The sequence below is a fragment of the Chelonia mydas genome, chromosome 24, assembly GCF_015237465.2.
Source record: "Chelonia mydas isolate rCheMyd1 chromosome 24, rCheMyd1.pri.v2, whole genome shotgun sequence".
Lineage (NCBI taxonomy): Eukaryota > Metazoa > Chordata > Testudines > Cheloniidae > Chelonia > Chelonia mydas.
This window is the reverse complement of record NC_051264.2, coordinates 12000910-12008920: the sequence shown is the minus strand read 5'-3', so window position 1 is coordinate 12008920 and position 8011 is coordinate 12000910.

Here is an 8011-nt window from a genome sequence, read left to right as displayed (position 1 = left end):
ACTGGTCTTCAGTTCCCCGGCTCCTCCTTTCCCCCTTTTTAAAGATGAGCACTATGCTAGCCCTTCTCCAGTCTTCTGGGACCTCTCCTGGCATTCATGAATTTGCAAATATTATCACCAGTGCTCTGAGATTTCTTCCGCTAATTCCTTCAGCACCCTTGAGTGAATAGCACCAGGCCCTGCTGATTTGAATTCATTGAAATTAGTCAGAAGATCTCTGACATGTTCTTTACTTATCCTGATCTGCACCTCTTTCCCTTTATTGTCTATGGTAACTTCGCTAGTCGTCTGGTCACATTATTTTATGTGTGAAGACTGAGGCAAAGTATTCACTGAGCAGCTCTGCCTTCTTATCATTGCCGATTGCCAGCTCATCTTGTCCATTAAGCAGCAGGCCCACAGCATCGCTAATCTTTCTTTTTGTCTGACATTTGTAGAGCCTCTTCTTGTTTCCTTCCAGTTGTAACTCATTCCTTGCCTTGGCTTTCCTGACTTTGTTCCGACATGCTTGTGCTATTCCCAGTATACATCTCCGTGACATGCCCCTCCTTCCATTTCCTGAACGTATCCCTTTTGGTTTTTAGATAGCTAAAAAGCTCATGGTGCAGTCACATTGGTCTCGTGTGGCTCTTCTTATCTTTCCTCTGCACTGTAATAGTTTGGTGTTGACCCTCTAGTATTACATCTTTTAGGAACTGCCAGCCCCCTTCGACTCCTTTTCTTCCTAATTGGTTTCTCTATGGGACCTTTTTACTATTTCTTTGAATTGCTTGAAATCTGCCATTTTGAGGCCCAGTGTCCTTGTTTTGCTGTTCTCATGTCCTCCTATCCATAGAATCTTGAATTTTATCAGATTATGATCACTTAAGTTCCTTCCAAGTTCCTGACCACCTTCACAGTCACAACTAATTCATCACTGTTGGTCAAAACCAGATCCAAAATGGATGACCCCTTTGTTGTTTCCCCAACTTTCTGATTCAGAAAGTTGTCCCCTACACACACTAAGAACTTTCAGGACATATCAAGAGATATCAGGAAAGTTAAAATCCCCCATTAATACTAACTTATGTGTGTTAGCTAAACTTGTCACCTGCTTGTAGAATGATTCATCCACTTCCTCTTCTTGATTTGGCGGGTCTATAATAGACCCCTATCACAACATCACAACTATTTTTTTCCTTTTAATCCTCACCCAGATACGCTCAGTAGGTCTGCCACTCATTTTCTCTTGGACCTTGGAGCAAGTGTACACATGCTTGATGTACAGCACAACATTTCTTCCTTTCCCCCCCTTCCTTACCTTCTGGAACAAGCTATCTCTCTCAACGCTGGTACTCCAATCATGGGCGTTGTCCCACCAAGTCTCTGTAATGACAATTAAGTCATAATTTTCTTCATATACCATGACTTAAAGTTCATCCTGCTTGTTCCCCATATTCCTTGCATTGGTGTACAGGCATCAGATATATTTTTACAGACTGCCCTGTCGTTTTTCTTCTTGCATCTTGCAGCAAATGACAGCCAGTGACAATGTGTGAAATGTGGAAGTGCACATGTCTAGAATTTGGGTAAAACTGTGGAGTCTGCCATAAATACAGCCAAGTTACTAGACAATGCAAGCAAAGGTAACTGTAAAAGCAGTGAAGGAAACCACTAATGAAGCTTTGTGATTTGATTAAATACAGCAACTGTCAGCAGTCAACAAAAACCGGTCCATTACACTTAAAACCGACAACACGCACAGTACAGACAAGAAGAAAAGGAGTACTTGTGGCAACAAATTTATTTGAGCATAAGCTTTCGTGAGCTACGGCTCACTTCATCGGATGCATGATAGATTTCCGCTCCATACGGCTAAATTCAGTGCCTTGCATAATGACAGGTTTCAGAGTAGCAGCTGTGTTAGTCTGTATTCGCAAAAAAAAAAAGGAGTACTTGTGGCACCTTAGAGACTAACAAATTTATTTGAGCATAAGCTTTCGTGAAGTGAGCTGTAGCTCATGAAAGCTTATGCTCAAATACATTTGTTAGTCTCTAAGGTGCCACAAGTCCTCCTTTTCTTTTTGCGAATACAGACTAACATGGCTGCTACTCTGAAACCAGTACAGACAAGGTGGACATAAGTGCTGAACTCAATGTGCTGCCTATACAACTGTGAAAGCATACAATGGATTTTCCATCTCTGTGGTGGGGAGATGCTGCCTCACTCTGACATATAACAACAGAGAAACAAGCACATTTTTGTCAGGGGACACAACACCAATCCTAGGCCTGGAATCAAGCCAGCAATTGGATCAATACATGGGTTATTACCATACAACAAGACTTGACTCCGAATATCACAGCGTCAGTGATGAAATATACAGATATGCTCAACAGATCAGGAGAGTTACCAGTAAGTTATAAAATCACCTCAAAGGAAAATGCAGCCAGGAATGTCCCTGTGGCCCTGAGGGGCAGGCTAGAGAAGGAACATCAGTGTCTCATCTTGACGCATGTGACAAGGAACTGGAGGAACCTTCCAGATGGGTGCACTCTATGGAGCACTGGGCTTCTGTTTAGACAACCCCAAGCAACTGAAGGAGAAAGCATTATCACATGCTGTCAAGGTTCCCTCCCTACTCTGAACTCTGGGGTACAGATGTGGGGACCCGCATGAAAGACACCCTTAGCTTATATTCTACCAGCTTAGGTTAAAAACTTCCCCAAGGCACAAATTCCTTTCCTTGTCCTTGGACGGTATTGCTGCCACCACCAAGCGATTGATACAAACATTCAGGAAAGGGTCACTTGGAGTCCCTATTCCCCCTAAATATCCCCCCAAGCTCCTTCACCCCCTTTCTTGGGGAGGCTTGAGAATAATATCCTAACCAATTGGTTGCAATGTGAGCACAGACCAAACCCTTTGGTTTTTAGGACACTGAAAATTAATTAGGTTCTTAAAAGAAGAATTTTATTATAAAGAAAAAGTAAAAGAATCACATCTGCAAAATCAGGATGGAAGGTAACTTTACAGGGTAATAAAAAGACTCAGTTCACAGTTACAAAACAGGAATAAAACTACCTCTTAGCATAGGGAAAATTCACAAGCTAAAACAAAAGATAACCTAACACATTCCCTTGCCTCACTTACAATTTCTGTAATTCTTAGATGGATTATTCCAGGTATGTTTTCAGGAGATGTTGTCCCTGCTTGGCTTCTCTCTCCATCCAGAGAGGGAACAAGCAAAGAGAGCACAAACAAAACCTCCCCCCTAGATTTGAAAGTATCTTCTTTCCTTTTTGGTCCTTTTGGTCAGGTTCTAACCAGGTTATTTGAGCTTCTTAACCCCTTACAGGTAAAGTGATTCAGTACAGCTGCAAGGAGGGATTTTATGCTACCCTTATCTTTATGTTTATGACACACGCTAACCATAGAATCTGGGGGGGTGGGGGGGGATGGCAGGTGACATGGTTGCATCAAATGGATTTTGACAAAATTTTCCCCATTCAAGAGAATTCACACCTTTGCCCATTTTAACAGACCTTTTGTCAGGCACTGCTCCAAATGGTTCCCCTCTGGAATTTCCTCTGCATCTGAATTATTCCATAGAATGATGCATCAGCTTCTGGATGCCATTCACAACCTCAGGATGTGTACAGATGATATTCTTATTTGGGGTCCCACAGAACAAGAACAGAAGGACAGGCTGGAACAAGTCCTGCAGATTGCTAGGGAACATGGTCAAAAATTGAGTAAAACAAAATGCCAATTCCAGAAAAAAGAACTCTTGTATTTGCAGGAAATTCTGTCCAAAAATGGCATCAGGCCTGATCTGGAAAAGAGACCAACTATTCTGCCAAGTCAAAAACAAAACACGGACTACAGAGGGCTTTGGGTGTGGTGACTATGTAGGGACATTTCTTCAATAATTGGATAAAAGAAAGTGTAGGAGAAGATTGCTGCTTCAGGGTGTGCAGTGGAAATGGGCCGAAGCACAGGAAGCAGAATAAAGAATTGAAAAGACTACTCATATCTCTGCCCACATTGCAATATTTTGATGTTTCATGCTCTAAAAGTGGCTACAGATGCCTCAAAACATGGAGTAGGTGCAGTACTACTGCAAAGGAAAGACAGTGACCAGAGACCTGTAGCATTTGCATCCAGAGCCAGAGTCATACAAATGGAAGGATGCACGGAGCAATTGTCATGATTGTGTATGGATATGGGAGTCACTGCAGAGACTGACAGTCATGCTCCATTTCTGGGAGGAGGACTGCTGGGCTGCAGGGGAAAAGAGCAAAGTAGTGATCATCCTGCAGAACATTATGGCAGTGAGCCTGGCAGACGCTGACTGGGGTTGGTGAGCTCTAAGGGATAAAGGTCTGTCCTTCCATCAGTGACCAGAAGTGGCAGCACTCTGGCCATATCTGGGGAGCCTGGGCCCCAGTAAGGGAGGGGAACTGGAAGGATGCCAATTTAAAACTGCCCTTTCCCTGCAAAGTGCCCAGCTACACTTTGGGGGCCTCCAGCCCCTCTCACCACTTTGTTATTGCAAAGATGACCCTTGGTATCAGACCTTTCCTGAATGCTGGGCGGGGCAGGGGGAGGGAGCTGAGTGCATCTCCTGGATTACCCTGGGTTCCAGGGACAGACAAACAAGCACTAAGGAACCTGTGCTCCCAAATTGCTTGGGGCCAGAATCACAAAGGTATTTAGGCGGCTAATGAAGTAGATATGAACTTAGTCTCAAAAGTGCCTATGTCCGTTAGGTGGCTAACTCTGATTGACTTTCAGTATTTATCTGGATTACATTACCCCTCCCTGGGGATACACTGCACAACCTTTCCATGAGCTAACACTGCACATTCCCTCTCCTGAGAGACACTGCACAGTCCCTCCCCTAGGAGGCACTGCACAGCCCCTCCCCTATGAGCTACTGCACAGCCCCTCCCCCTACACTTTTTTGAAAAACAACATGTAAACTGAAGCATCTGGCCTGCTTTAGGACAACCCATGCAGTGGAGGAAGGGACCCAGGGCTTATAGTGGCTCCTGCTCTGATAGGAGACATTTGGCCTACGCTCCCCACTTGGCAGGCTTTGCTCCCCTCGGGGGACTCAGGGCTGTGACATTGAGTCAATGGATCGGGGTAACATTCTCCAACAAGCCTGGGGGCATGTGTGTATGACAGGAGGCAGTGAGAGCCCAGCACAGTAGCTCCATGGGTAAGTACAGAAGGAGGGAGGAAGGGCCTTGCTTATTTTGGGGGAGGTCAATTCTGGGATCTTTGTGGCAGGAGCGTTACTTCTGGGGTCTGTAGCCTTTATTGTCCCTGCCCCAGAGACCCAGTACTTGGGGCTCATTGAGAGCCATGTGAGTCCCCCTCCAAGGGTGGGGGAGATCCTGGGCATCTGGCACCTGTGGGGAGGGAGCGGTCTGGCTGGTGTTCCAGGCAGAACTAGCCCTGCCAGGCAGAGAGCTGGGAGGGGCTGACTGTATCACTGCAGCAATGCTGCAGCCAGCTGCGTCCTCTCCCCGCCTACCAGTCCCACTCACATCAGCTGTTGTCAGGGCCTGGGCCAGGATCCCCTTCGGGTTGGTTAGGGCCCTGCCAATACCTCATTTATGCTGCTGGTCTCTGCATGTGTGATTGTTAATGCTCAGGAGAAGTCTTGCTCAATCCCACTTTGGGTGTGTCATAAATATAAAGGGAAGGGTAACCACCTTTCTGTATACAGTGCTATAAAATCCCTCCTGGCCAGAGGCAAAACCCTTTCACCTGTAAAGGGTTAAGAAGCTAAGATAACCTCACTGGCACCTGACCAAAATGACCGATGAGGAGACAAGATACTTTCAAATCTGGAAGGGGGGGGGGACAAAGGGTCGGTCTGTCTGTCTGTCTGTGTGATGTTTTTACTGGGAACAGCTCAGGAATGCAGCCTTACAACTCCTCTTAAGTTAGTAAGTAATCTAGCTAGAAATGCGTTAGATTTTCTTTTGTTTAATGGCTGGTAAAATAAACTGTGCTGGATGGAATGTATATTCCTGTTTTTGTGTCTTTTTGTAACTTAAGGTTTTGCCTAGAGGGATTCTCTATGTTTTGAATCTGATTACCTTGTAAGGTATTTACCATCCTGATTTTACAAAGGTGATTCTTTTACCTTTTCTTTAATTAAAATTCTTCTTTTAAGAACCTGGTTGATTTTTCATTGTTCTTAAGATCCAAGGGTTTGGATCTGTGTTCACCTGTACAAATTGGTGAGGATTCTTATCCCCCCAGGAAAGGGGGTGTAGGGCTTGGGGGGATATTTTGGGGGAAGATGTCTCCAAGTGGGCTCTTTCCCTGTTCTTTGTTTAAAACGCTTGGTGGTGGCACCATAGGGTTCAAGGACAAGGCAAAGTTTGTACCTTGTGGAAGTTTTTAACCTAAGCTGGTGAGAATAATTTTAGGGGGTCTTCCATGCAGGTCCCCACATCTGTACCCGAGAGTTCAGAGTGGGGAAGGAAACTTGACAGGGTGGGAGACCAAGGATCAGTAGCAAACTGGCCCAGGATTAGTAGCAGCAACTGGGTGACACCTCGGGCCAGGGAACAGGGCTCAGAGCAGGGATGGGGGTCTGGGAATCTGTGTGAGTGGCTCTGGCTGTTGTGTGCTATTGGATGTGGGGGGTGGGCACAGGTAGTGTGGCTATGGCTGTGCACAGCTGCGGAGGTGTGGGGGTGAGTGTGTGTCTTTAGGTGTACCTTGTGTGCGTGCAGCTTCTCAGGCAGCTGTGGCTAGATTTGTGGTGAAGCTTTGTGTGTGGCTCTCTACTTTGTGGTGGGGAGAGTGGGTGTGTGCAAGTGCAGGGTCGAGCACCCTTTGGGTTGTATTGAGGTGGTGGGGGGTGGTGCGTGGGTGGATAGTCTGAGTATCTGTTTGCTTTGAGGACCAGCTTTACTTGCCTGCTTCCTGTCCCAGTGAAACTCCTATGTTGTTGTATTTGCACAGTGCCTGGCAATAAGGTGTTACCCAGGGCTCAGCTCCATCCACAGGTGGCCTCAGTTCTCAGCCAATGACTCCTAAAGCTGGGGTGCCATGTGGTGCCCTCTTGGAACTGGCTGGGTGCTATTTGCCAGATCAGTTACCTGGTTATTGTCTAGCCATGTTCTTTGGTGGCTTTTCCTTTCCACAAAGCTGCTCCCTCTCCAGCCACACTGCTGCTTGTTGGAAGAAGAAAGAACAAGGAGGTGAGATGGAGGAAAGGGAAACAGGTCTGCCCCCTATAGTGAGGGGAAAGGCCAGCAGAGCTGTAAGATGAGGCTGCTGTGCTGGTCTCCCAGCTCCTGGCATGAACCCTATTGTGAAGGAAATCCAGGGAAGTGCTCTGTTAAGCTTGGCTTTGCTGGCTCCTGAGCTACGTTTCTGGGGCTTGGCTGTTTCTCTGCAATGGGCTGGGGCCATGCGCTCGCTTCCCTTATTCCGGGAAGAGGAAGGTGGCTCTGCAGCTGTTTGTTCTCAGGAACTGACAGTCCCAGGAAAGCTGCCAAATCTCCAGATGATGGATGAGTCCCTCACAGAGTCTAGAAACCTTTCACACAAAGGGAGAGGAGTTCTTCAGGGCGCTGCAAGTGGGGATAGTTCAGAGTGAGGGGATGAAACTGAGAAAGGAAGCATTTAAACTGACAGTGTGGGGAAAATATCACAACGGGAGTGTGTGTATAAAGGTGCGCACTGTCTCTCCAGAGTCCCATCACTTGGGGCATTTAAAGCTAGCCTGGACAAAACAGAGGAGACTGGGCACAACCCTGGGAACAATCCTGCCCTGCCCCAGAAGATGCTGTTTGAAGTCTCCTCCATCCCTATAGCCCATGAAACTTCCAGATCTGCTGTGGGCCAACGGGTCAGGGCCAAATGGCTCCCAGGCCCACAGCACCCCCAGGGTGCTCACCTTCCCTACCAATCAATGGTTCACCCTCACCTGGGGTACTGTGGGCAGTGCTTGTCACCCATCTCCAAGTGGATAGGGAAGAATTAGAGGAGCTCAGA